The sequence below is a fragment of the Equus caballus genome, chromosome 8, assembly GCF_041296265.1.
Source record: "Equus caballus isolate H_3958 breed thoroughbred chromosome 8, TB-T2T, whole genome shotgun sequence".
NCBI lineage: Eukaryota > Metazoa > Chordata > Mammalia > Perissodactyla > Equidae > Equus > Equus caballus.
The window spans coordinates 56,403,449-56,430,176 of record NC_091691.1 but is presented as its reverse complement, the minus strand read 5'-3'; the positions used below and the strand labels follow the sequence as shown (position 1 = coordinate 56,430,176).

Below are 26,728 nucleotides of genomic sequence, written 5' to 3'. Positions count from 1 at the left end.
AAATGGCAAATCCATACTGTATCCCAGGTCTCTCACTTGTCCATTCACTCAACAAATATTTATTCAGCACCCACTATGTGGTAGTCACTGACGACCCAGTAAAGATCAAGACAGGTCACATTTCTCATGGACTTGACATACAAGTGGGAGTGACAGATATTAAAACCAACAAAGTTATCATTAAAAGAGACTGAAGGGACTGGGTGGCTGCTCCCTTCTTCACTTGGGTCCCACCCATGCAGAAGCAGGCCACACACGCCGACCACTCGTGCTAACGTAATCACACATGAAGCTCTGCATGGACCCAGCACAGATGAAGCTGTGCCTGGCTTTGTCCACTCTTCCAGATAAAGGCGGTCACTTTTGGATGAGCCACATCAGATTTAGTTTCCCTATTTAAAATATCAGGAGAAGGATGGGTAAACTGTATAGAATGGGTGTTAGCATAGTTTCCTTCTTAAAAACTCAAGAGTGGATAACACCTCTGACCACCTCAACTAATTGGGTAGAGTGAAGAAATGGACGCCCAGAGAGACTGAGTAGCAGAATCTGGTCCAGAGTCAGGAAGTGATCCTGATTCACAGGCTCGGGATCTCTCCTGGTCAACAAAGCCCCGTCTCCTCACTTGGTAGGTTGTGTGTAACCTTTACCATGTGATTGCTTCAGACTTAACTCAGTTGATTCTCATGCTGCGTGAGTTGCTGAAGAACTGAGGTCACTTTTGAGAGAGAGAGAGAGAGAGAGAGAGAGAGAGAACTGCCTCACCGAATAGGTCTGTCAGAAAATCTGTGCTTTTCTCCCTGTTCCTGTAAAAGAAAACAGCTAAGGTTTTATTGATGGAATAAAAACTGTATATACTAACATAGGTAGGCACTTGTTTTTGAGCTGCTTAGTCCATATTTGTGATGCTAAAGAATTGTGGGATTAGCATTTGAGAATGAGAGATCAGCTGGCACAGCTAAACCGCATCCTAACCTCCTGGGTGTTAATTACACTAGCTCACCTAAACCAGTTTACCAGAAGCCCTTCTCAGTAAGACAGCTATTACAGGAACACCTGGTCAGGTGACCTTCCACCCTAAGAACCTATGATTTTATGCTGGCAAAAATCTCTGCAAATCAAATTTTTATAAATCAGATGTTTGTAAATGAGATCGCAGTTTGTATACACTGAGGGAAATTCTGTTTTAGAGCCCTCATTTGTCCTTGATGTGACTTCCAATATCAGCTCTGGCTGTTCAAACATACTTGGTATACTTATAATGTCTGTTGCCATTTCTGGTTGGGATTTATATGTTTTAAGGAGATATATGTGTATATATATATATCCTTTTTACAATATTTGACTAAATGTGATGTATAAAGTAATGTATCTGATATGTGTTTCAATCTGTGGTTGAAATTTTCTCATTGATTTAGGGTTATTTTATCTTTTATTTGCTGTATGCAGAGTAGCCCTTCAAAAACTAATGGTTGAATATTTTCCGAGTGAGAGTTTGTATTTTCATGATCTTTATTCATCCAATACTCTTTACATAAGGTTTCTTTCTGGGACGTTGCCTCTTTTGTTCTCTACTCTATTCCCAGTACCTGGCACACTGGCTGGCACATTTTAGGTGCTCAAAAGTATTTGTAGAAATGAATAAAAATATTTTGTAATAACAGTTTAAGGTTAATTTATAATCCTTGCCCTCCTAGCCTTCAGCAGAAACGATCTAAATATTTCACCTTCATTTGAAAAAATGAAAACCAATTCTTTAGCTGTGAAGGTTAGAAATAAAAAGCTCCTTCAATAGCACATAAGGGGGAGGAAAAAAACCCTTTCCTTAAATATTTGTTGCACACCTACTGTGTGCCTGGGAGTGTGCTGTGCTCTGAAGGGTCAGATGATGGAGACAGTGCCCCTGAAGACTGTCAAGTTCTCTACTGCATATGTTCCAAGTTTAATTTGTTCTCTTCTGTTGAGTTCTTAGCACACAGCAGGAATCACATACACCCAAATAAATCACCAGCCCAGTGGAACGTGGTGGTGGTAGCAGTGCTGTCCTGTTAGAGATGTGGGTCTGGTTAGCGAGCTGGTGCCCTCTGGGGATGGGGGAGGGGCAGGACTAAGAGGGACTTGCCCCGAGGTCAGCAAACCTGGACTTCAGCCTCTTCTGTGCTTTAGGTCTGGACCAATGTTCTTCACCTCCCTACCTCATGCCCACTCAGATTTTCTTTTCTTTCCGTTTTTCCATTTCCCATAGCTCTCATTTCTCCTCTGCCTTTCCCTGGCTTAACTGCCAACCTCATAAGAGCTAAGAGAAACCCTTTTATAAAGGGACACATTTGATTTCACAGAATTATCCAATATATAGTATCTGCTCAAATTATAGTGGACATTGCACAGCTAAGAAATTCTTAGGGAGGGAACTCCAACTTGAGGGGGTCAGTGGTATAATTTGTGTTTCATGAGAAGAGTTCCTTTTACCCATCAGTCCGTCCACCTGTCTGCCTTGGCTCTTTGTGGCTGTTAGCTAGCCTCTTCTCCCTCTCCTATGTCAATTCTATTCATATTAGGACGTATGACATACTGTATTAGGAAATATTGATGACCATTGGCACTAATCCTATTTTACTTCTACGACATTTGATGATGGACTCCAGTCACTTTTTTTTTTTTTTAAAGATTTTATTTTTTCCTTTTTCTCCCCAAAGCCCCCCGGTACATAGTTGTGTATTCTTCGTTGTGGGTTCTTCTAGTTGTGGCATGTGGGACGCTGCCTCAGCGTGGTCTGATGAGCAGTGCCATGTCCACGCCCAGGATTCGAACTAACGAAACACTGGGCCGCCTGCAGCGGAGCGCGCGAACTTAACCACTTGGCCACGGGGCCAGCCCCTCCAGTCACCTTTTTGATTGTTCACAGTTGCAGAAAATAAAATCAGTCCTCTCACAGTTGTTTAATACCGTTTGGGAATTTACATCTGTCCTAGTTTAGGCACAATCTCCTTGGGTTACATTTTCTTTTAAACTTAAAGAATATGGTCTGAGAAGGCAAAGTACAGTTAATAAAAGGATATAAACCTACCTCTTTTTCCTTCTTGGTCTTTTTCTCTCAGTTTTTGTTCTCCTTTGGGTTTTATACTCTTTATTTTCACTTCAAGGGGGTGCAGAGAACAAAAACGGGAAGAAGGATTTTGATCTGAGAGACATAGTAGACAGAGGCAAGTGCATGTGCAAAGGCCCTGAGACAGGAAAGAGCATGGAACATACCAGAATATTCCAGAACAGAAAGGAGGTCCCTGGGCTTTGAGCATAGAGAGTGATGGGGAAGTGGCGAGAGAAAGCTGAAGAGTTCGTCAAGGGTCCTATGGTGTCTAGGCCATTTTAAAGGTTTCAAACTTCATCTTACGGTCTGGGCAGTTATGGAAGAGTTTCAAGCAGAGGTGGACAGGATCCAACTTGGTTTTTTTTTAAACAAGTTCTCTTCAGTTGAGATATGGACCATGGATTGCAGAGGAACTAGAGCAAGGGAGAGGTGATCGTGTCAAAGGACTGAGATAGAAGTAGTGGGGTGGGGAGGAGTAGTAGATGGTTCTGAGAGATATTGGGAGGTAGAATCCACAGGACATGGGGATTGATATTGGAGCTCGGAAGGAGTTCTGGCAGTGCACAAGACAAATGGTGGTGCTGCATATTGAAACGGGGGCTACTTGCAGGAGGAGCACGGGGGGAGTAGGGTGGGTTTTGCTTTGGAGATGTTGAATTCTAGAGGCTCATGGGGCACCCAAGTGGAAATGTTGGATAAGTAGGTAGATTAGCAGGTCTGGTAAAAAGTCTGGGCTGAGGGATAAAATTTGGAAGTTCATCAGTTTATTGGTGATAATTGAAGCCACTTGGGTGGATTATTTTGCTTATAAAGAAATCATAGTGGGAGAAGAGAAGAGGGCCCCAAGAAACTGGAAGATTCCGAGGCAGGGCTGAGAAGGAGTTAAGGGCATAGAGCCACAATGAGCAGCCAGACAGAGAGGAGGGGAACTGGTGGGATATTGTGTACCAGGAGCTGAGGGAGTGGTCGGTGTTATGAATGCAGCTGAGAGTTCAGGTAAGATGAGACCACAGGGTCTGTCGTCTGAATTCTCCGCAGGGAGGTGGTTAGTGGTCTTTGCAAAGCAGTTTTGTGGGGAGATGGGCAGAAGCCACACTGGAGAGTGCAGAGGGACCAATGAGAGGCTAGGAAAGGGAAGCGCGGGGACTTCTTTCAGGTTTGACTTTCCAGGAGAGGGAGCAGGAGAGCGGGAGCTGGAGCTGGAGATGAGTTTGGGGGGGAATTTTGTGGTTTTTTTAAGGTGGGAGAGACCTGAATCGTATTCATATGCTGGGGGGAAGGAGTGAGTAGAGAGTAAGAAGGACAGTGAGGTGGCAGGATCCAGAGGACAGGTGAAATTGGCTTTGAGTTGTTTTATTAATATTTTATGTACTTTTCTAAAACACGGAAGGAAAAGACTGACCCCAGGGTAGACTCAGATGAGCCTGCAGCCTCAGCTCCCTGGCTGGGCCTCCCTCCGAGCTCCCTCCTTGGCCACCCACCCACTGTGCTCCCCAGGGAGTCTGGATTTGGTCATAAAGGATCGCCACTCGCACTTAAAGGTCGTTCCTCATTCAACCAAGTCCTCTCCTTTAGGAGGAGGAGGAGTGAACATCCTTTGTATCTGAACTGAGTCAGTGACAAAGCGGAGGATCAAGTTCAAGGTAGGGGCCCATCTTACTGAACGAAAAGCTAGATAAAATAGAAACGCTGTCTGAAAGTGTTTCTCAGACCAGGGAGAGAGCGCATGAGTTGCATTCTGTGAAGCCTGCTGGGTCTCAAGTTTCTTGGAATTAATATAGGCTCTTGTTGGCACCTTTTTAACTGATTTTAAGTATCGTGCATGTGTGCAGAGAAATTTCTAGATTTCAGTCTGAGTTGGGCCTGAGTAAAGTAGATGCACGTAAGGGAAAAAGATCAGCTTCTATTTGCTGGCTTTTTCTGGAAAAAAAAAAATGACTGTGATTTGCAGCAAGTGTAATTTTTCAATTTTTCTTAAATGTTATTTTTTAGAGCAGTTCTAGTTTCCCAAGAAAACTGAGCAGAAAATTCAGTGTCCTTATACGCCCTGTCCCCACATAGGTCCAGCCTCCCCCACTATCAACATCCACACCAGTGTGGTACGTTGTTACAGTGGATGATGCTACATTGATACCTCCTTAGCACCTAAACTCCATAGTTTACGTTAGGCTTCATTCTTGGTAGTGTACATTCTGTAGGTTTTGACAAATGTAAATGATGTATTGACCATGGGAGTATTGTACAGAATAGTTTCACTGCCCCCAAAGTCCTCTTCGCTCTGCCTGTCCACTCTCCTCTCTATTTGTTTGTTTGCAGTCATCCTCTTTCATGTAAACATAAACATTAGTTTTTCAGGCTCTCCTTTCTGAAGATCTTGAGAGAACCTTAGTAATAGCCTTGTTTTGGTTAGAGTGTTTTTGTAACACAAAAGAAAAATTCAGTCACTGACCTGGAATTATGACTTTAAAGCACTAAGACATCTAATTCCAGCTTTATTTTTCTCTCTGTGAGTATTCCCCACCCGCTTTTTAAGCTCTCTGTAGTTAACATTTCAGCAGAAGCTTTTTTCCCTCTTCTTCATTGGCCGGGATGGAGGGAGGGCAGAGAGACCCGCCCTTGACCCTGGCCTCCCAAAGCGCTGCAGGGCAACCGGCTGAGGATGTGTTCTTGGCCTCTCCTGTGTATTACGGAGAAAATTTCTGTTTCTAAAGGGCCAGAGGAGAAGCTGTGCTTCTTAAAGGTTCTGACAACCATGTTTGCAGCAGGGACCTTAAAAGAAAGACAGAGAAAGGTAGTGTGGGGGTTAAGGGGTTACAGCATTAGTGTTCAGGGCTCTGCTGTTTACTCATTGTTACTTTGTACAGAAAATATGTTGCTTTAAAGCTTATGGAAACTGGTAATTGTAAATCCTGCAGTTTGAAAGTTATTGGGGGAAAAAATCCCAAAACATGCAGGGCGAATTGGACTGAAAATACCAGTTCTTCAGAGAAGAGCCCCCAGGCGTTAAGCTGCTTTATCCACGCCCAGTGTTCTCCCTTTCCAAGCCTTTGCCCAACGTCTCTGCTTTCCAGCATCCCTCCGGATGCCTCAGAGGGGACAGGAGTAAATCGGAAGTGTCCTGGACTTCGCGCACCGCTGCGGGGACTTCTCTTTCTCGTTTCGCCAGTATTCATACCTACCTAGTATTTTTCTGTTGACTGTTTTACACTCAGGCCAAGTGATAGTAGCCACGAAGTCAGAGGTGTGATGCGCTAGCTCTCCTTTCTAATACTTAGTATAAAACACGCTTATGACTACTTAGAAACAAGAACATAGTCCGCCGCCTAGACCCTGGAGTGACCTTGCACCTCCGCAGGGATGCGTGTTACCTGTTTGGAAGACCCACTAGACCGCAGCCTCCCAGAGCTGGAAGCCCCCAGATTTCCTGAAGTTCATGAATGAGGCCCAAGGAGGTTCATTGTGCATGCGAGACATGGCCGCCCTCTTCCAGTTGCTCGCTGGGTACGCTGAAATGTCAAGGAAGGGCTCCTCTCTTGCTGGTCTCTTCTCACATTCAACTAACTCACAATTTTGTGCATACTTGGATTTTTTTTTTCTACCTAGAGGAAAGTGCTATTAAAGACTAGTCTCTCTCCAGGGTTGTGTAAACTGAGGGCCCCACCCTGGGGGATAGGGACTTAGAGAGATCTAAATAATTTGCATGTCTCTCAACTACCTTCCTTAAACCCCTGCTACAGGTGCTGTGTTGGCTCTGGAAATGACACTGGTCCACCAGAATGACAAGGGCCCTGCCCTTTTGGAGTTTATATTCTAGGGAGAATGAGAGGGACAGAAAAGGGAAATAGGTAACAAGAAGAAAATGTGATGTAGTAATAAGTGTTGTAGAGAAAATAAAAAGCAGCAGACGTGACAGGTGGTTATGGGGGAGCAGGGCTGCTTAGAGGGGGCCTTCCGGAAAGAAAGCTCAGAGGCACGAAGGGACCCACCCTGGGAGGAGCACTCTGGGCAGAGGGAGGTGCAAAGAAGGCAATGAGATGGGGCAGCCGGCCTCTCTGGAGGCGATGGGGAGTTATGAATACTGGCTTGTATGGAATAATCCTGTCCCCGCATTCAGCCCCAGAAATGAAGCAGCTTGCAAAGCGGACCAGAGCACGTGCATTGTTGCAGTTTGTCGTGAGGCCTGAGGCAGGTTACTCATCTCCTGCCTACACTTGATCTGCCGGGTGTGGATCCTAGCAGCCCTGCCTCTCAAGGGATGTCTGTCTCCCACTTAGCACAAGGCCTGGCACACCGAAGCACCATAGCGTGCAGGCTGGGTTATCTTCCTCTTAACCCTGAAGGCTTTCTGGAAAAGTCTTTACTGGTAGAAAGAGAGTTGCATTGTGAGAAATAAGCCAAGATTTTAAAAGTTTGTGTTTGCATAGTTCTGTTCTCTGCCAGACTCGTCAAAGGAAGGCTCTGGAGACTGGTAGCTGGTATTGGCTGAGTTTTCTAGGAGAGAGACTTTTTTTAGGGAAATGAGCTCTTTTGATATTGAGCATTCTTTCCAGAGGACCTTTCTGGGTGGAGTTTTTCCAGGCGGTTCATAGAACCAGGGAGATCAAGGCATTTTGTCAGAAGAGAAGTAAAAGCTGCAGGTCTGACAAATAACCCTGGAAGGGTGTATGTGGTTCTGTGCCTCTCGATTTTTTTAAATTTAAAAAATGTTTTATAATTGAACACATATACATGTTAAAATTTTAAAATATACCATGGAAAATAACCTTGCTTCCTACTTCTGACTTCCAGTTCCCATTTTCCCCCCTAGAGACAACCACTGTTACATTTCCTTATGAATTCTTATGGCTTCAGACATTTAATATGCATCTTCAAACATATTGCACGCATCCTGGATAATTTTTGAAAGGTAGCACTTTCTTACATGTTTAGTGTGTGGCAGATGCTCAAAGGTTTGGAAAAAAATCAGACATTATAGAAAGAAGATGGAATAATGTCATTGGGATATTGATTCCTGAGCTTGAGTGAATTTGGGGCCTCATGTAAATAATACAGATCATTGCTAAGGGAAAAAATTAAATCGTATGTACAGTGAAATGGAGCTAATTCTACCTGTAGAGACAGAATGTTTGGAAATAAAACAGGACCTTGGATATTCTCATTATGTGTACTTGAGAGGAATCTTCTGGAGTCTTCTCTCTCTCACCAAAGCCTGAAAGGGATGGGGAGCCTGTGGGCACCTTCACCTTGGCACCCGCAGCAGGAAGATGTGGACACGAGTAAGGGTGGACGTGGTCCAGGAGCTGTCCCTGGTGACAGGCAGGCCCCCTGCTGGAAAGCAGGCAGTTTGCTCAGGTGAGGTCCAGCATCCCAATCCAGTTGTTAGGGTGAGTTCCTCACCTCGAGGTAGGCGCCCAGGTGCACCTCCTGCCCAGAGCAGCAGGAGGCCAGTGGCAGGATGCCCATGCTGGTGATCTCAGGGCATTTGCCTTAGAAGCCACCGAGGTAACAGTTGAGGAGCTCTTGAGTTGATACCTCCCTACTCCTCCTCATTGTGTCCAGTTCCACTCCTGAAGCCCTCGAATCCTGTCGAGTCGAGGTGTTCCTGGACGGCAGATTCCAGTCTTTTCTCTGCTGGGAGCCGCACTGGCATGAGCTGGGCTTTCTAGTGAGAGCGTTCGGACCCCGGAGCCCAGGAGTGTTCTGAACAGCACCTAAGATTTCCATCACCTAACCCTTAATCCTTGTTCCACAGATTGCGTTTTCCAGTCTGCTAGAAGCTTTTCTTATACTAGCAAAGAAGAATCAGCAGTAGGCTAAGCAAGGCTCCCCACCACTATTTCTCCAAACTCAAAACTGTATTAAACAGAGGCCAGCCCAGTGGCGCAGCGGTTAAGTTCGCACGTTCTGCTTCGCCGGCCAGGGGTTCGCCTGTTCAGATCCTGGGTGCGGACATGGCACTGCTTGGCAAGCCATGCTGTGGTAGGTGTCCCACATATAAAGTAGAGGAAGATGGGCATGGATGTGAGCTCAGGGCCAGTCTTCCTCAGCAAAAAGAGGAGGACTGGCAGCAGATGTTAGCTCAGGGCTAATCTTCCTCAAAACAAATAAATAAATAAAAATAAATAAATAAATAAACTGTGTTAAATAGTAAGATGTTCACAAAACCACACAAGGCTGCCTTAGGTTTATGATTTTTCAGATTTTATTTTATTTATTTATTTATTTATTTTGAGGAAGATTAGCCCTGAGCTAACTACCGCCAATCCTCCTCTTTTTGCTGAGGAAGACTGGCCTTGAGCTCACATCCATGCCCATCTTCCTCTGCTTTATATGTGGGATTCCTGCCACAGCATGGCTTTTGCCAAGCGGTGCCGTGTCCACACCCGGGATCCAAACTGGTGAACCCCGGGCAGCAGGAAAGTGGAACATGCGAACTTAACCACTGTGCCACCGGGCCGGCCCCTGATTTTTCAGATTTTAATGTCCTTTCATATATTTTACCTTATTTGACCCTTACAAACCACCCTTTGAGATAGTAAAAGATTGATTATTATCCACATTATATAGATGCAAAAATTGAGTTTTGTAATAGCCACATCCAATGGCAGGTTCAAACAGAAAGTAAGTCATTATGCACAGCAGACTTTCTCCAAAGTAAGTGAGGGGGAACACTGTTCCTGCAATGGGTGCCGAAAACGTAGTGTTCCCCAGTCAGGTAGGTAAGTTTGGGGAACAATGCCAACATCTTGGAAACCCTATAGAAAGAAATTTACTTAATTCAGTGACTCCCAAATTTGTTTGATCATTAACTCGCCACCTTCCACCACTAGTAATATCTGGTGCTGCTGTTTCTCATAACATTTTGGGAAACACGTCTACAACATCACCAGGAAAAAAGTAATTTTTTAGTAACTTTAAAAAAAAAATGCATCCCTGGGGCCGGCCCCGTGGTGGAGTGGTTAAGTTTGCGTGCTCCACTGCAGCGGCCCAGGGTTTCGCTGGTTCGGATCCTGGGCGTGGACATGGCACCGCTTGTCACGCCACACTGAGGCAGCATCCCACATGCAACAACTAGAAGGACCCACAACTAAAATGTGCAACTATGTACTGGGGGCGTTTGGGGAGAAAAAGCAAGAAAGAAAAAAAAAAAGATTGAGAACAGTTGTTAGCTCAGGTGCCAATCTTAAAAAAAATTGCATCCCTGTAAGTTTATTTGTGCTATTTACAATAATTTTAGCTCTAATAATTTAGGAACTGCAAAAGTTACCCACATGGCTGTCAGCCGCCAGTGCTGTTTCTGATTCCTGGAGTGTGCACAGGCGCTGTGGGAGATGCTTGAAATCTCCGCCACTTACTGGCTTTGTGACTTGGTCAAATTACTTAACCTTTGTAAACCTCAGTTTCTCTCTCTGAAGATGGTGTTACATTAGTTCTTACTCTATGGTCGTTGAAGAGGTGAAATGAGTTGACTCATGTAAAGTGCTTGGCACAGAGTACGTGCTCAGAAAATACTAACCTTTATTATTGATGAGCAAATTCATGCAGATTTGTTGTGGAGCAGAGTCTGGTAGACTCCTGTCTCGGGGATAGATGGCATCAAGATCTGATTAAACTTGAGCACATTACAGTTGGTTAAAATGTTCAATCCTAATGTGACTGGAGAAAAAAGAAAGGACCCTATTGTGTTAATTTCCTAGGGCTGCGGGAATGATGTACCACAAACCAAGGGGCTTAAACAGGGGAAATGTATTGTCTCTCAGCTCCGGAGGCCAGAAGTCTGAGATCAAGGTGTCAGTAGGGGTGGTTCCTTCTGAGGGTCATGAGGGAGAATCTGTCCAGGCCTCTCTCCTAGCTTCCCGTGGTGGGCTGGCAGACTCTGCTGTTCCTTACCTTGTAGTCGCATCACCCTGATCCTTGCCTTCAGGTTCACGTGGTGTTCTCCCTCTGTGCATGTCTGTGAACAAATTTCCCCTTTGTATAAGGCCACCAGTCATAGTGGATCAGGGGCCCGCCCTACTCCAGTAGACCTCGTCTTAACTGATCACATCTGCCAGACCCTGTTTCCAGATAAGGTCACATCCTGAGGGCCTGGAGGTTAGGGTTTTAATATATGAATATGTGGAGGATACAGCTCAACCCACAACAGCGATGTGGTAGGTCAGTCCCGATAAGAACATGCAAGAGGAAAGAGATTTGGTTAAACATCCAGTTGTGAAATTTTGTGCTTGCCTTTTTTTTCTTAGAACGACTTTTTTTTTTCAATTACCTTTATTGGGGTTGCTTTACCTACAATAAAATGCATCCATTTTAAGATTTTTTTTTTTCCTTTTTCTCCCCAAAGCCTCCCAGTACATAGTTGTATATTCTTCGTTGTGGGTCCTTCTAGTTGTGGCGTGTGGGACGCTGCCTCAGCGCGGTTTGATGAGCAGTGCCATGTCCGCGCCCAGGATTCGAAACAACGAAACACCGGGCCGTCTGCAGCGGAGCACGCGAACTTAACCACTCCGCCACGGGGCCAGCCCCTAAATGCATCCATTTTAAGTGCACAGTTGAGTAAGTTTTGACAAATGTATGTGCCCATGTAACCATCACCCCAGTCAAGACATAGACCATCTCTATCATCCTAAAAGTTTCCGCCTGTCCGTCCCCAGTCGGTCCCCCAACCACGCCCCAGCCCTGGAGCGGTCCCTGCTCTGCTTCCTGCCACAATAGGTTGGTTGTAGGTGTATCTTTTGTAGCATTTCGTATAAATGAAATTATGGAGTATATTTAGTCTTCTGTTCTGGCTTTTTGCTTGTGTCTGCTTTTAAAGGGAACCATTAATCCCCAGGAATCTAGTGTAGAAGTTTTTAATAACTATATATCCAGTCCTTGGAATTCTTAGAATTCTGTAGAGCACAATTTTGATGGGTCCTTTAAAAAAAAAAACCTTTATTATTTCTTTACTGAACCCATGGTCCTATTAGACACCTCATACCCTCGTTAAATCCTCAGAGCAGCCTTGTGAGGTACGTATTCTTTTCCCCATATGTAAAAGAGGCAGTTTCTTCAGGCATTTTTTTTTTAAGTCTGATTACTGCTACCTAGAAAATGGGTTAATTTGAGGGAAGTTGAACTTTTGCCAAGATTGGAGCGTCAGAATATTGAATGTGTCTGTAATCGTAGTTTTAGTGACGTGTCACAAGGTCATTGTAAAGATTACATGAGATAGTGCATGTCAGGTGTTGAGTATGGTGCCTAGCACACCGTAAGGGCCCCCCAAATGCTACTTGTCATTACTCTTATTAGAGGGCTCAGAGGCTGTCAGCTGGAGCCCCTCTATGGGAATCCAGGCCCAAGCTCTTCACTGAACTTCAGGGGCCTGGATGGTCCACCCTCCTCCAGGGAGCGGCAGGGAGTGGCCCTGACCCCTTCCCCAACCTCTCTTCCCCAGCAGCACTGCCTTTTTCTGCATTTCCTCTGCAGCTCCACTGTAAGATATCCTCTGAAAAGAAAAGGTTCCACGTGAACAAGTGTGGGCACACCCCTGAAGGACTTCTGCCTTCTCATTTTATGGCGGTAGAGGGTGTAGCCGCGTCGTGCAGCAGGCCTGTGCAGGAGCACTCGAACCCAGCTCTCCAAACCTCCAGCCTGTAGGAAATGAAGACGGGAGATGCCAGCCCAACGTTGAGATGGTTTAATGTCATGCCAGTTCAAAGTGGGGTCTGTTCTTACCCATCTCTATCTTCCCAGTGCCAGCCAGGCTGGAGTAAACTTTCCTAGATGTCAATTGAAAGTTAATCATCTTATAGTTTCTTCTTGGGGACTTATTAAACATTTTAGAGCTAAAATATGGAATGGCTTCTATCTTTTTAGCAGTTATTTTCATTTTAGGGTTTTTTTAGTTCTAATTTGTCGTCTTTTCCTCATCCCTTATCCTTCCTATCACTTTTGAAATAGGTGTGAATTAAGGTCAATTAGCGTGTGTTGACATCCACCTCAAACTAAATCTCCAAATTATCTTCGTATAAATCTTGAAGAGGTAGTAATTTCAGCTGAAGTGGCAATTACAAAGCGAGAATTATGCTTAATAACCTCCACGGGTTGTTCTGTTGTGGAATCTTAACAAATAGTATTCGTCATCAATAATTTAGGTGGGATATCATCTGACTTCCATTTCGTTTTACAAGGTTACACAGGACTCCAGATCTCTCTGGGGACGTGGCAGGGAGAAAATAGCTGGGCATTTGCATGCATTGAAGCTGTGCTTGTGGGCAGTTCTCAGCTGTGGGCCCTGAGCAAGCCTCCACGTCTCCCTGAGACTCAGTTTCCCTTTTTTGGGAAACAGTCACAAACCAGCCCTGAGTTTTTTCCAGCCCTGAGTTCATTTGCTATTCATTATCAAAACATTAATATGCAAATTGTGTTTTAGAGCTGCTAACTCAAATATGATCCTGTGTTACAGGATTAACATTAATTTAGTTAAGAGTATTGTCAGATTTGACATTGAGGACATATTCATGCTAATTAGAACAGGTACGGTGAATAGGCTTCTGCTAGAGCTGTCTCATTAAGACTGAGCTGAACTGATTTTGATGCTTTCTTATAGATTTTTAAATTAAGAGTAACAAATGGCAGCACTTGGCTCTGAATATATAGGTTTTTCCCTTGAACAGCCACCGTCCCTCTCCACGATTGTTATTTTTTACATTTCAAGTATGCTAATTTCTTCCCTCCTCCTTTCTCCTTCTTTAATATCATCCAACTAAATTTTATTAGTGCAGCAGAATATAGCTTTAGAGAGAGAAGTGGTAATCGCTGCTTCATTTGTTTAATATTTTAATTTCCGTATACCAATTACATGAAACAGGATATCAAGTACATTATTAGCAGATAAAATAACTCCAGTGATGAAATTTATTTTGAGTCTTAGTTTATATAAATGGTTGAATGAATATTAATGCTCAGATCCTCTTCTCCAAATGGTGCTAAACAGGCCAGAAATTAAGTGACGTTTTTATTAACTTAATTTCATTACCTTTTAGTTTAGGATTTCCATTAGAAGGCCAGCACATTTCAAATGTACAGATTTACAATATTTTTTATTTGTTTCAGCAAAACATTTTTCCATATAATACTGGACCAACTTAGAAACACATGTGCAGGTAATATTTTAGCATCACTCACGTACCGGAGTCTCATCTTTTGTTTATTTTTTGCACATAAGAACTACAGAAAGGAGGCATGTTCTGTATTTCTGAGGGCACCTCTATTCACATGGGAATTCTTTGTTTTTTTTTAATTTTATTGATGTCGTATTGGTTTATAACACTGTGTAATTTCAGGGGTACATTATTATATGTCAGTTTCTGTATAGAGTGCATCGTGCTCACCACCAACAGTCTAGTTTTTATCTGTCATCATACATATGCGCCCCTTTACCACTTATGCCCCCCCAACATGGGGATTCTTAAAGCAGTAGCTATCTAAGGCCATCATTAGAGTTAGGAGTTCGTGAAGATATGTGAAAAGCAATACATGTGAGATTTAACGTAAGTGTGAAAGTCAGGCAAATTTTCATTCTCCAAGTGTCTTCACTGAGATGGAAGTTGTACTTAGATCTGAGAATAAGTAAAAGCAGGGACAAATGAATTTACTGTTTATTATTCTTGGTGGTTAATAATATCAAAACTTCATTACATGTATCAGATAATTACGTATTATCTTTTCCTCTGAAAAGTATAAGGTTCTGGGTATTTGTATAGCACTGCACACTATGTAGTGTAAAGTAAGCTGGGATTTCACAGCAAGTTCAGAACCACTGGAAAACAGAGGGAATAAAGAAATAAGAATGGTTGTATGAGCAACATATGCATATTCTGGTATTTTGTAAGTATCCCTTAAGAATAATCATTAAATCCTTTAAAAACAATTATCATTTATAAATTGTTACAAACATCATTAAAAATAATAGCTTACCTTTTTTTGAGTTATATTCCTGGCCCTAGGTAAGTGCTTTTCACAACTTTCTATTTTTTTTACATGAATTGCTGATTTTTCACAATAATCCTAAAAGGCATTATTATTACCATCTTAAAGATGGGGAAACTGAGGCATGGAGAGGTTAAATCACACAGCAGGCGTGATGGAACTAGCGCTGAAGCCCAGCACGCTGGCGCTGGAGCTCGCAATTCCATTCTGCGTCTGTCTACCATTGCTAATGTGTTAGTAACATTTTTCCAAATGGAATTTATAAAGAGTAGCTGTCAATTCATAAGATTATACCATAAAATATTTTACTTCATTTAAAAATGTTATTACTTTTATTACAGAATAAACGTCCACCTAAGTTATTCACAGCATTCCTCATAGCCTGTGTTTAAATCATGTGCGGCTGTATTGCTGTCTTACATTATTTGAAGCATCTGCCTGTTCCAGCCCCAGGTTAGTTTCATATTTCCCCTTCTGCTCCTGTTCTCTATACTAAAGTGGTCTCTAATATCTTATATGGTTGCTGGAGAGATGAGAAAGAAGTCATGTGAAGGAAGGTGAAAGATGGGGAGCCGTGGTGGACCCACCTTTTACATCTCTTCTGGAGTTCAATGTTAAGTCATGCAGCAAGTGTTTATTTCGTGCCTCCTCCACGCCAGGCCCTGGGCTAGAGGCTGGGATACGGTGAATAAAAGACGCAGCTCCCTCGCCTGCGGAGCCCGCAACCTGGTTGATTTCCAAGGGTGATTCTGAGGACGTTTCTTCTGTGAAAACGCTTCTCCCTGGATTGGGACTTGTTAGGGTTTGACTCCCTTGTCCTGCCCAGCCCCGCCCCCATCTGTCCCAAGAGTTTGTCCCTTAGAGCTACAGGGATCCCGAGTCAGCCCTACAGAGCTGATTGCCACCGCCTTGTCATTTTGTTACACCTGAGCCGTACCAAGACTCCTAACCCCTGCCTCTCGCTGTGTGGACTGCTAACCGGAGATTCCTCCAGAGCCCCGCGCTGCCTGGTTCCTTGTAGCACCGGTGTTTCTGCTGCGCAGTAGGACAGCATCAGGCTTTTCTGTTTGTGTTATGCGTTTACTTAATTTCCACAAAATCCCTATCACCTCACTGGAGTTTAATTTTGCCTTAATTGACATTTGCGCCGGTTTACGCCGTGAGATCTTGGGTTTTGTTTTTTCTTTTTATTTGACAGGTGGGATGGATAGGTAACAAATGAAAAAGCTGTTGAGGGCCCCTGCCCTAAGGGAAAAGTCACTGGGGTCGATTACTGGAAGGAGATCAGAACACTCAATTATAGAGCCTTATAGACTTGCTTTAACGTCCTCGGAAGTTTATTCATTTTCTACTGTGTGCAAAAATAAAAAAGATTTCATTAAGTACTGTGGGGAGTGGGTGGAAAAAACAACTGAGTATGCTTACCCCCGATTGCATTCCAGTGGTGTCTGTAGGCTTTCCACTGATGCCTGTGGTCTTCCATTCTGCAGGCTAGAACCATTTATCTCTGAGCTCATTTATTCGGAGAACTTTCCAACAGCGTCAAGAAAGTACCTGGTTCTCTAATAATTAGGCTTCAGCCCCACCATCTTCAGAAGGGAGCAGTACGTAGCGGGATCGTAGACCCTAGCAGATTACGAGACTGGAGAATCCTTTAAACCCTCCCCCCAAACCTCTCACGGCTGCCTGTTGAAGGAGCCCACTTACAGGGATCAAGTAGGGTCCTACTTTGGAATAAACAAGAGGACCTACGGGCAAGCAGACGGGGGTTAGAAACTGACCTTCTGAATAGATGAGTGGACAGGCGGTTGGAAAGTGAGGAGACAGAAGTAGTCCGACCCACTCCACTCCCCGCAACACACACTTATCTTCTGTCTCTTTCTTCTCGACTCTCCTGTATTTTCCTTTCTACCAGTTTCTCTTCCTGTCTCCCTCCCACGTCACTGTCCTTTTCTCACTTCCCTCCCCTCTTTTGTTCCTTCTCATCTTCTCACTTCTTCTTGGCCTGTTCTCCGTCCCTTTCCTGTTTCTCTAACACTGACCAAAAAATTTTCTCCTTAGACAGAATTTCATTCCCCACCTCACTCCGCCACCCCCACCATTGCCGTGGCTTTAAATACTGTGTCTTGTGGTTAAATAACCGTCTAATAAAATTAGGCTGGGGCTTTAAGAATACCTAAGACATTCTGCTGCGCGTTTCGCTTCCTTGAGTGGAAATGCTCTAGTGCAATGCTGTCTGCTGCCACGGGCAGATGAGAGGGCTGTTTGCAGAGTCTCATCCACGTCCTGGTGGTCAGACACCACCAGACTGGCCCAGACCGAGACAGCACGTTGGAGACGGGAGAACGCAGGTTTAGATTCCAGAATATTCTGCTTCTAACTTTAAATCAACTAACTTTTCTTGACCTTGCACAATTAATCTAATATTCTCGCCTCAATTTTCCTTCTTTGCAAACGACAGTAGTTAGCCTTGCTGTCTTCCCTCTCTGGACCTTTTAGAAGGCTTATGGGTTATGATTGTTCATAAGATCTTTGGAGTTCTAGTACCTCATAGATAACTGCTTCATATGCATAAGGCGCTATGTAAATTCCAGGTAGGATTTTTTTTCTAATGCATTTCCGTGTTTGTGCCAAACTTTTCTTGCCAGTCAGGTTGATCTTTAAAAAGTTAGTTTGTTTTTTTAACTCTTGTTGGTATTTATTTTAAGATGCTTCTCCAAGAACACAGATGTCTCCTTTACAGTGTGAAAATTGCAAAGAATAGCTCGTCGCAATGAACTAGCAAGGAGGATGGCTGCTTTGCTGCTGTTGTTACCGCTCACTCGCCTTCTTCCTAATCCGTGCTTTCAACGCTATCTCCTCTCCCATCTGCTCCTGCACAGGAAGTTTCATCAATCACTGTCCCCTCTAAAATATCCCAAGAAACAGGTCTACTGTGCTCATACCAGAACTAACAGTTCAGCTTCAGGAACTTTTGGGCCTCCCAGGGTCACTGGCCACAGTTGGCTGCTGGCAGGCCTGGCTTCGGCCACATCACGAGGAGCAGAGCCAGAGGAGGCCATCAGTTTATCGCGACTTTCATTTAATAGCAGTTCCCACTAGCAGCTCAAATGGGAATAATGTAACAAAGAACCAGGATGACCCGAACAGCCAGCAGAGAAACAGTCTACGTCTTCTGAGAATAAAGATCCCACCTAGCACGGGATTTCACCTAGGAGAAGCATTTTTGGCAAATCACAAGACCTGGCATCCCTGCCAACATGACACCACCCATTGTTTCTGGTGCGGAAACATTGAAACTCTGTCCCTCAGTCATTCCAGTTTTTTTATTCAGTGTGTCTTTTTGAAAAGATGACACTCATTCTGCTTACAAGAGATTCTTACTGTATTAAAAAGGCATCTGTTTTCTATCACCAAAACAAGTTATTTCTGTTCTGTAAGGGAATCTCAGATAAGCTTCTTTCAGACCCCTAGTATTTTAGAACATTGCAAGATGTAGATAAATAAACAATACTCCAATAAAATGGTAACTAAGTAAAGAAGCTCTCTGAAGTTGGCATTCTGCTCATTAAGCACCATATTTATTGGCCATTTCCTCCTGTCAGTAAAGGCGAATAAAAAGCAGTAGTGGTTAAAATGTAATCTTCCTAATCAGTTAGAGAAAATGCTGTGATTGTTAAGAAATCTCGAAATCTTAGTGTTGGCTTCTTTTTTCTTTGGCACTCATGCTTTTGGAATGCTTTTCATTTCATGACCAGTTCCCTTTCTTTCAAAGGAATTTTGAATTCCAAATCTGACCTCCTAAAATGCTAAATTTCTTAAGACATTTGAATTATCTATGGTTTATATCTTTTAGAATCATAGAATTGTAAAAACATCAGGACTGAAAAGAGCATTATAGGCCAGGTGGTTCAACTGCATATATTCTAAATGCGAAAACTGAAGTGAGAGATGCAGTAATTTGCCAAAGTGACGTGGCTCAGAGGAAAACTTGGGTCTCTACTTTGTCACATCCTCAAGAAAACGTTTCTGGGTTTAGAAACCTCGATCAATGCCGACTCTCTTAGAAGCACTGCAACTAGTTCCTTCTTTAAAAGGTAATTGGGTCAAAAATTAGGAGTATGATCTTTGTAATGTAGAATTACTAAATATAGGTATGTCTTCTTTAAAAATAATGTACCCTGGGGGCCAACCCGGTGGCAGAGTGGTTAAGTTCACTTGCTCTGCTTCAGCAGCCCGGGGTTCATGGGTTTGGATCCTGGGTGCAGACCTAGCACTGCTTATCAAGCCATGCTGTGACAGTAACATAATAAGGGAAGCTGGGCACAGATGTTAGCTCAGGGCCAATCTTCATCACCAAAAATAAAAAAAATAATGTACCCTGGATTCATAAAACCAAGTGTGGTACATTCTTGCTGTACCAAAATATTATTGTTTGCCCTCAAAATCATTTACTTAAGAGTGTCAATAAGTAGTTCTCAGAGCATTTAAAGCATAATTTGGTTTAAAATATTTTTAGTTACATGAGGATCTCTTGTCCTCAGGAGATCCCTGTGCATATGACCAGTTCCCAAATCAGACTCTCAACTCTCTGAAAAGTTCACCTCCACAGGGCCTTAGCCCAGCACCAAATAGAATAGCCAGCCAGCATTTTCTAAATGAATGAACAAGTGAGCAAATGAACTTTTTGAACACATCTGTTACTTAAGTTAGAGTAAGCTAGTGTATTTTCAAACCTGTGTATTGTAATTTTTGATTTTTTAGTGCAAAAGGCTCAAGCAAATAGCCATTTAAGAATCTTAAGAGGAGGTTCCCAGGGACCCAATTAAATTTAGAAGGAACATGTTTAGCTTTTGACACTGCTGGACAAAGCATTTTTATGACCACATTCCAGAAGTCAGTAAGTCAAGTTTATTGTCTATTTAGAGGCTGATGTATCCTGTAGTTAACATTCTAGGACTGGCAGTCAGAGGAGTACATAAAATGCCAATTCTCTGTGACGGGGGGAGGAGCCCATTTCCTGGGCCAGCAGCTCCTGCCTTCTGCATGACCACTGACAGTCCTTCTAACCCTCCAGCCAGTTGTGTTCATCCCCAGGCAGACCTAGTGGAAGAATGTGGATGGAGCAAGGCAAGTCTGTCTTTTCCCTCGTGAAAGCCAAAGCATGGATAGCCTAGGAATGGAGAGTGGTCACCTTATCCTGGTACACAATGGCTAGCGTGTAAAATATCACAGTAAATTCATTACTAGATAATTATAGGCTAAGCCACTTGACCTCAGAGTCAACTTCCTTCTGTGTGAAATGGTGATAATGCTTAACATTGTGCCGAGGTTTCTGATTTCAGCCTGGAAGGCCGTCTATGAGTGTTAGATACTGTTTCATTGCCAACCTTTGCTGCCATCCGCATCTTCCTTCCAAGAGAGCACGTGCAGAACACCAACTTCTGGAAATGCAAGAGGTGTCCATGTAGAGCTTTTACCCTCTTGCTGTTGCTGTATTTTAGATCTGGGAGCGGAGGGGGTCTGGGGGAGGGGACAGGTGACCAGATAGCTCCCAAAAGTGTGGAAACCATACACTCCTGCTCCTTTCTTTCAGGATCAAACTAAATAGACTTCTGTGTCAGCTAAATATGAGCTTACCATGACCTGAGGCCCATTTAATTTTCTGTTCTGCACATTTCCTCCCTGGCAAGAAAATAAAGGGAAAGGAAGCCTTATCCCTAAGTTCAGTTCCTTTTCTGTATTTCTTCATTCAGTCCTTCATTTAAAAATGTCCCAAAAAACCCTGATTATGAAGGTAAAATATAGCAGCATACCAAGAGTATGTAGTAATTGATTTAATTGGACAATACATTTTTTCCTTTTTAAAAATAGCATTTTGTAATTTCAAAAGTAGTGAATGTTCAATGTCATAAAGCACAAAAGAATAAAAACAAAAACTAAATTTGCCTGTAATATCATCACCCAGTCCTAGCCCCTACTAATATTTTCGTGTGTTTAATTCCAGAATTTTTCATTGTATGTACAACATATCTTTGCAAAAATGGCCTTTCCCTATACAACTGTTAAAGAATCTACTTGCACTTTAATGCTGTGTTTTAATTTTTTTAAAAATTAGTAACACCCATAGTTGAGCAGTAGTGTATATTTAAAAATACTCTGTGATATTTTAAGTACATTTAAAAATATCTAAGAAATCTAATTGAATAATTAATCTAGCTGTAATAAAAGGCAAAATTCTATCAAAATGTTCTCTTTTTTGAGTTCACTTTCCTTTGGGGGGAAAAAAGAGAAATTTGGGCAAATAGTTGTTCTTTTCATGGTCCCAGCTTGGTAATCTAACAAGGGAGCGTCTTGGATACATATTTCACTATGAAAAAGAAAACAATAAAAAGACATATTGAGGTCACATACTCCGTATCTGGCAGAGATTGTGCATTGAAACAGATAAACACTAGGAACTCCTCTTCCTGACCCGCAGCAAGAATAGATTAGCAGATGTTTGGTCTTGTCCAAAACGTCCGGAAGACCTTTGGTCTAGAAGACATTTGGTCCGCACCAAAAGGTCCTTGATATCTGGTCATCTTTGGTCCTGTATGAAATGTCCATGGAGACATTTGATCCACGCCAAAGGGTCCTTGACATTTGCAGGACCATTTGGTCCTGTCCAAAACATCCAGAAGACATTTGGTTCACGCCAAAAGGTCCTTGATATCCAGTCATATTTGGTCCTGTCCAAAACCATTTGGCATGCACCAAATATGTTCATGGATGTTTTGGACAAGACCAAATGTCAAGGACCTTTTGACATGGACCAAATGTATTGTGGACGTTTTGGAGAGGACCAAATATCAAGGACTTTTTGGCGTGGACCAAATGTTTGACGGACATTTTGGACAGGACCAAATGTCCTGCAAGGGAAGAATAGCATTTTGCTATTTCGTTTTGCTATTAGGAAGTAATTGCACATTAATTTAACACAGTTGCTAGTCATTGTGAAAAAACTTTAAAGTGTCCTATTTTTGATTTTGGGGTTGTTTTTAATCTGTGAAATTAAGATTTTGATCTGAAAAGAAAAATCAGTCCAGATCAAGTGCCATTTCATTTTATGAACCTACTGTGATTATTTCATTCTCTACTTCCTTTCATACACTTTGTCCAAAGCAGATAACTGGCATCTTGTTATGCCCTGCCCTATTTGCTTTTTATTCATCTACACCTCACAGTGTAATGCTTTATCAGTGTAAAATGTTGTCTTTCTCAGCCATGGATCTTGCCTCATCAACTACTTTAAAAGTTCTCTAGGGCCAGCCCTGGTGGCCTAGTGGTTAAGGTTTAGCAGCCCGGGTTCAGTTCCCAGGGGTGGACCTACACCTCTCTGTTAGTGGCCATGCTATGCTGGTGGCCTTCATACTAAAAAATAGAGGAAGATTGGCATGGATGTTAGCTCAGGGCGAATCTTCCTTAGCAAGGAAAAAAAAAAAGTTCTGTATACTTCTCACCAAGTCCATAGACGTCTCCTCTGTACATCTGGTTTACTGGATTGTCAAATTTCAGTTTTCATGTGCGAAAGGAAAGAAACTTCCTTTCTCCTTCTCTAGGTGAGGCACTGTATTGTATGCTTTCACAGACTTGTCTCACCCTCTGCCAGCTTTACCTCTCAGTAAGGTGAGAAGATTCACCCCTGTCTTAGAGATGAGGACACTGCAGTCTGATAGGTTTGGGAACTTCTCTGAGATCACACAAAGGGTAAGGCTGAGCTCAAACCAGGTCCTCAGATCCCAAAACCCAGGGCTGTCTCTCCTGTACTCTGTGCCTGTTCTGTATGGGTGACTTTTCCGGCTATATGAAGTTTTAAAAGTTGTCTCACCTTTATTTTTATTTATTTATTTATTTTTTAAAGATTGATGCCTCAGTTAACAACTGTTGCCAATCTTTTTTTTTTCTTTCTTTCTTTCTTTTTTCTCTCCAAATCCCCCCAGTGCATAGTTGTATGTTTTAGTTGTGGGTCCTTCTAGTTGTGGGACGTGGGACACACCGCCTCAATGTGGCCTGACGAGCGGTGCCATGTCCGCACCCAGGATCCGAACCAGCGAAACCCTGGGCCACCGTAGCAGAGCGCATAAACTTAACCACTTGGCCACTGGGCCGGCCCTTTGTCTTACCTTTAAAAAAATGTTTTTCTTTATGTTTTTTGGCAGAAATCTTTCTTCAATATATCATATACTTTCTAATCTAAGCTAGTCTAGGGTTTGATTTTGGAACAACTTAATTTTGGATGAATTTTGCAATTAGTTATTGTCCTGTGAACTAGAAAACCAATGACCACATTATTATACATGCATGAATTAAGAGTAAGTAGGTCTGTGAATTTGAAGGGGGTTCCTGTGAGTGAAGTAAATGGAATATTTGACATCAAATTTGAATGCTCAGAAGGCTTTTTGGCCTAATTTTCTGCTGTTTTCAGAGATTGACAGAAACTATCCTCTAAATAAATTATGTATGCAGTACTCATCAATTTCGAAGCACTGTGGTGTTTTGTGTTTTTTTTTAACTCGTGAAGTTATAGGAAAAGATTTTTTTTCCCTCTTTATTACTTGAATGAATGAAGGAACCAGTGAGGCCTCTTAGAAAATACATTGACCTTGTGGTTGAGAGTCTTGTTATACAATTAGGTAACTGTGATCAGTAAGGTGATGTCTTTGTGAGCCCAATAGGATTGTGCCCGTGGTAAAATAGCACTCCCAAAGTCATCACCAATTTCCATCCTAGGAACTTCAGTGTTCTTGCCTGAGATACTTTGATTACAGTTTGCATATCCTAAATATTGGCCAAGTATCAGAAAATAGAGTTAATCAGAACACTCCATTCTCCAGGTATTCCGTATAATATTGATGCTACTTGAATGTGGATGTGTGATAGAAATATATCACATGTATATTAAACCCAGGTTGAAATTCGTGGAAAAGTTATGATTTGTATTAAGTTCCTTCTCTGCTGTATTGAATGTAATGAATTACCCTACCAAATAATATAGATAAGTATTTTATTATTGATGTGCTTTTGTGGAAATATGTCCAAGAAACCTGTTTCTTTTCCCAGTGAAAGAGGTGATATTGTCCAATTTGATGGTGAAACGTGATATAAGACAGGGGCAGACATTCTTAACAAATAAAGTCGTTAATGCTTTGAGTTTAAACTTCAGCTCATTTGTTCAAGGCAGTGCCCCTGGGGCTCCTGTTTGAACAGCACACAGCTAGGCTAGATTTAGGAGGCAAATTTTTCATTAGCTTCTTTTGAAAGATGCCTGAAGTCAAAGCCCTTGAAGGACTCTGCTACCGAAAAATCATTGCCGCCCTGGTGGGTAGGTGAGATGGATGATTAAGCTACAAGGAAGCCACACACTGAAAGCGGCTGGGAAATGGAAATTTTAAAGATAAACTGATCAACCTGCCTAGAAAATCCATATAAGATAGAAATGGGGGAAAGAAGATTTAGAAATAAAATTTCCTGCGGCTGTTCCATGTCAGAGTATTGTCGTCAGATTTGGTGAATCCTATGAGAGCAAATAATAAACATCTTTTTGGCTTTTAAAAAAGACAATATTTCACAGAAATTTAAATTTCTGTATTAGAAATTTAAATTTGGAGTATTAGAACAGTAAAGTGTTTTGATTGGAAGAGTTTTTTCCAAGATTAGTTTTGGTTTATTTTCTTTTTAAGCAGAACATAAAGGGAATCAATCTTAAGTGTACATATGTATACAACTGTGTAACCATCCAGATCAAGATTTAACGCTTTTCTAGTTCTCTAGAAGGCTTATTCTTACCCTTTCTAGTCTCTACCCCCCAGAGGTGGCCAGTGTTCTGAGCTTTGTCATAACATTCATTTTGCTGTCTGTAACTTCTTGTGAATGGAATCATGGCGGGATGTGCTCTGGAGTCTGTCTTTTCTTTTTCTTTTCTCAGCGCTGTCTCTGTGAGATCCATAGATGTTGCCTATGCAGCAGGACATCATTTGTTTTCCTCACTGTGTGGCTATTAATTTATTTTATTTTCATAAAATCAGTAAAGAAGAGAGTGAGACAGTTAGAAAGGGAGAGGGAAATGAATGTGTTGTGGGGCCCTAAGCTGTTTGTATTCACTTCTAAAATACCCCTGCTTCTCCATTTAGACATGAGTGATAAGTTCAAGTTGTTGTGATTTGAGCTTCCATATATTAAGAAAAATTCAAGCAAGGTTTAACTATGCTGTCCAATATGATAGCCACTGGCTACATTAAAATTTAAATAATTAAAATAAAATTAAAAATTCAGTCCCTCAGTTGGCCTAGCCACGCTTTAAATGCTCAGTCACATGTAGCTAGCGGCTGCCTTACTGAATGGTGCAGATCATAACATATCCATTGTTGCGGAAAGTTCTATTGGACAGCGCTGTTTAGAAAACCACCTGTTAGCTCCCTTCTTCTTCCTCTTCCCCTTTTCCAGATATAAGGATGTTATGGTGGGTTTTATTTATTTTTTATTGTAAGTTATCATTTAGTTTTGTGGTTCTCTGATCGTCATATTACAAACTTCTATTTCCTGCATTGTTGCCCTACCCTGGGGAAAAAATAAGTGGGAGAATTCTCACAATATGCTGAACGTATAATTTCTAGAATGTACCATGTGCTGTCCCACTTTGGGGCCTTGGCAATACTGCTTGGAGCCCTCCTTCCAGCTTCCCACTGTGCGTTGGCTTCTCATCCATCCGATCTCAGCATAGACTGTCTCCAGGGAACCTCCCCATCCCTCCTCCCAGCCCCCAAGCCTGGCTTACGTATCCCCTCGATTATGCTACCACAGGAACCTGGCCTCCTCCTGCCTGGCCGCTGGGTGCTTGTTTCCTGGCTTCTCTGTCCCACTGGACAACAAGCCCAGTGAGGCCAGAGACCAGTCTGTCATGTTCACTGTTGTATATCCATCCCTTGGGACAGTGCCTGGCACTTAGGAGATGTTAATAAATATTGTGGAAGGAAGGAACAATGGGACGCATGAGGAAGGGGCAGTAACCAAGTAGCTTAATTTGGGGGTGGGGTTCCTCTCCCCTGGGCGAGGAGACTGTCCCAGAAGGGGGTTTATCAGAGATAGCTTTCTACGTGGCTGCCTTTCAGAACATATCAGTGCTTTGGGCTGTTTCTTCAATAGCGATAATGCCACCTTCAAGACATTTGCACCCTTTCCGGTTGAAGTTAATGGTTTTCATTCCCCGGAAGTAATACTAAAAGGCATATCCAAACTGAGACGATGATGGGTGAGTGATTGAAGGGGAAGGCAGCTGGAGAAGTGAAGTTGGAGAATGGTGATAATATGACAGAATTCTGCTGCATCCATCAGCCGGCAGCTGTTCTTGGCATCACAGGCCGAGACTCACCAAGCCAAATGCCCTCACGGGGAGGCAACTGTAAATGAAGCGTATTCTATCCGGACAGGTAACAGAAATCCCAACTCAAACTAGCTTGAAAAATAAAGAGATTTATTTTCCCAAGTAACAGGAAATTTAGAGATAGAGGCTCAGAGTTGGTTGATTCCATGTCTAAACAATGTCAGTGAGAACCCAGCTTTCAGCTCAGGCCTCCTGGGTGTTGCCTTCCTCCTGGGCGGGTAGGGAAATGGCTGCTGCAGGTCAGTATC

The 26,728-nt window shown here is 42.6% G+C and overlaps 1 protein-coding gene across 5 annotated transcripts in view; it reads left to right on the top strand.

Moving 5' to 3' along the window:
- KCTD1 (potassium channel tetramerization domain containing 1) overlaps positions 1 to 26,728 on the top strand; it is a 190,375-nt gene that overhangs the window by 114,107 nt on the left and 49,540 nt on the right. Inside the window, exons 1-3 of one of the 5 annotated variants that reach the window (XM_005612808.4) lie at positions 11,430 to 11,641; positions 12,554 to 12,790; positions 15,400 to 15,511. The exons of the other annotated variants lie outside the window; for them this stretch is intronic. The gene's annotated coding sequence lies outside the window, so the exon portion shown is untranslated. Of the gene's footprint in view, positions 1 to 11,429; positions 11,642 to 12,553; positions 12,791 to 15,399; positions 15,512 to 26,728 lie in introns of those variants that run through there. 5 annotated transcript variants of the gene reach the window in all.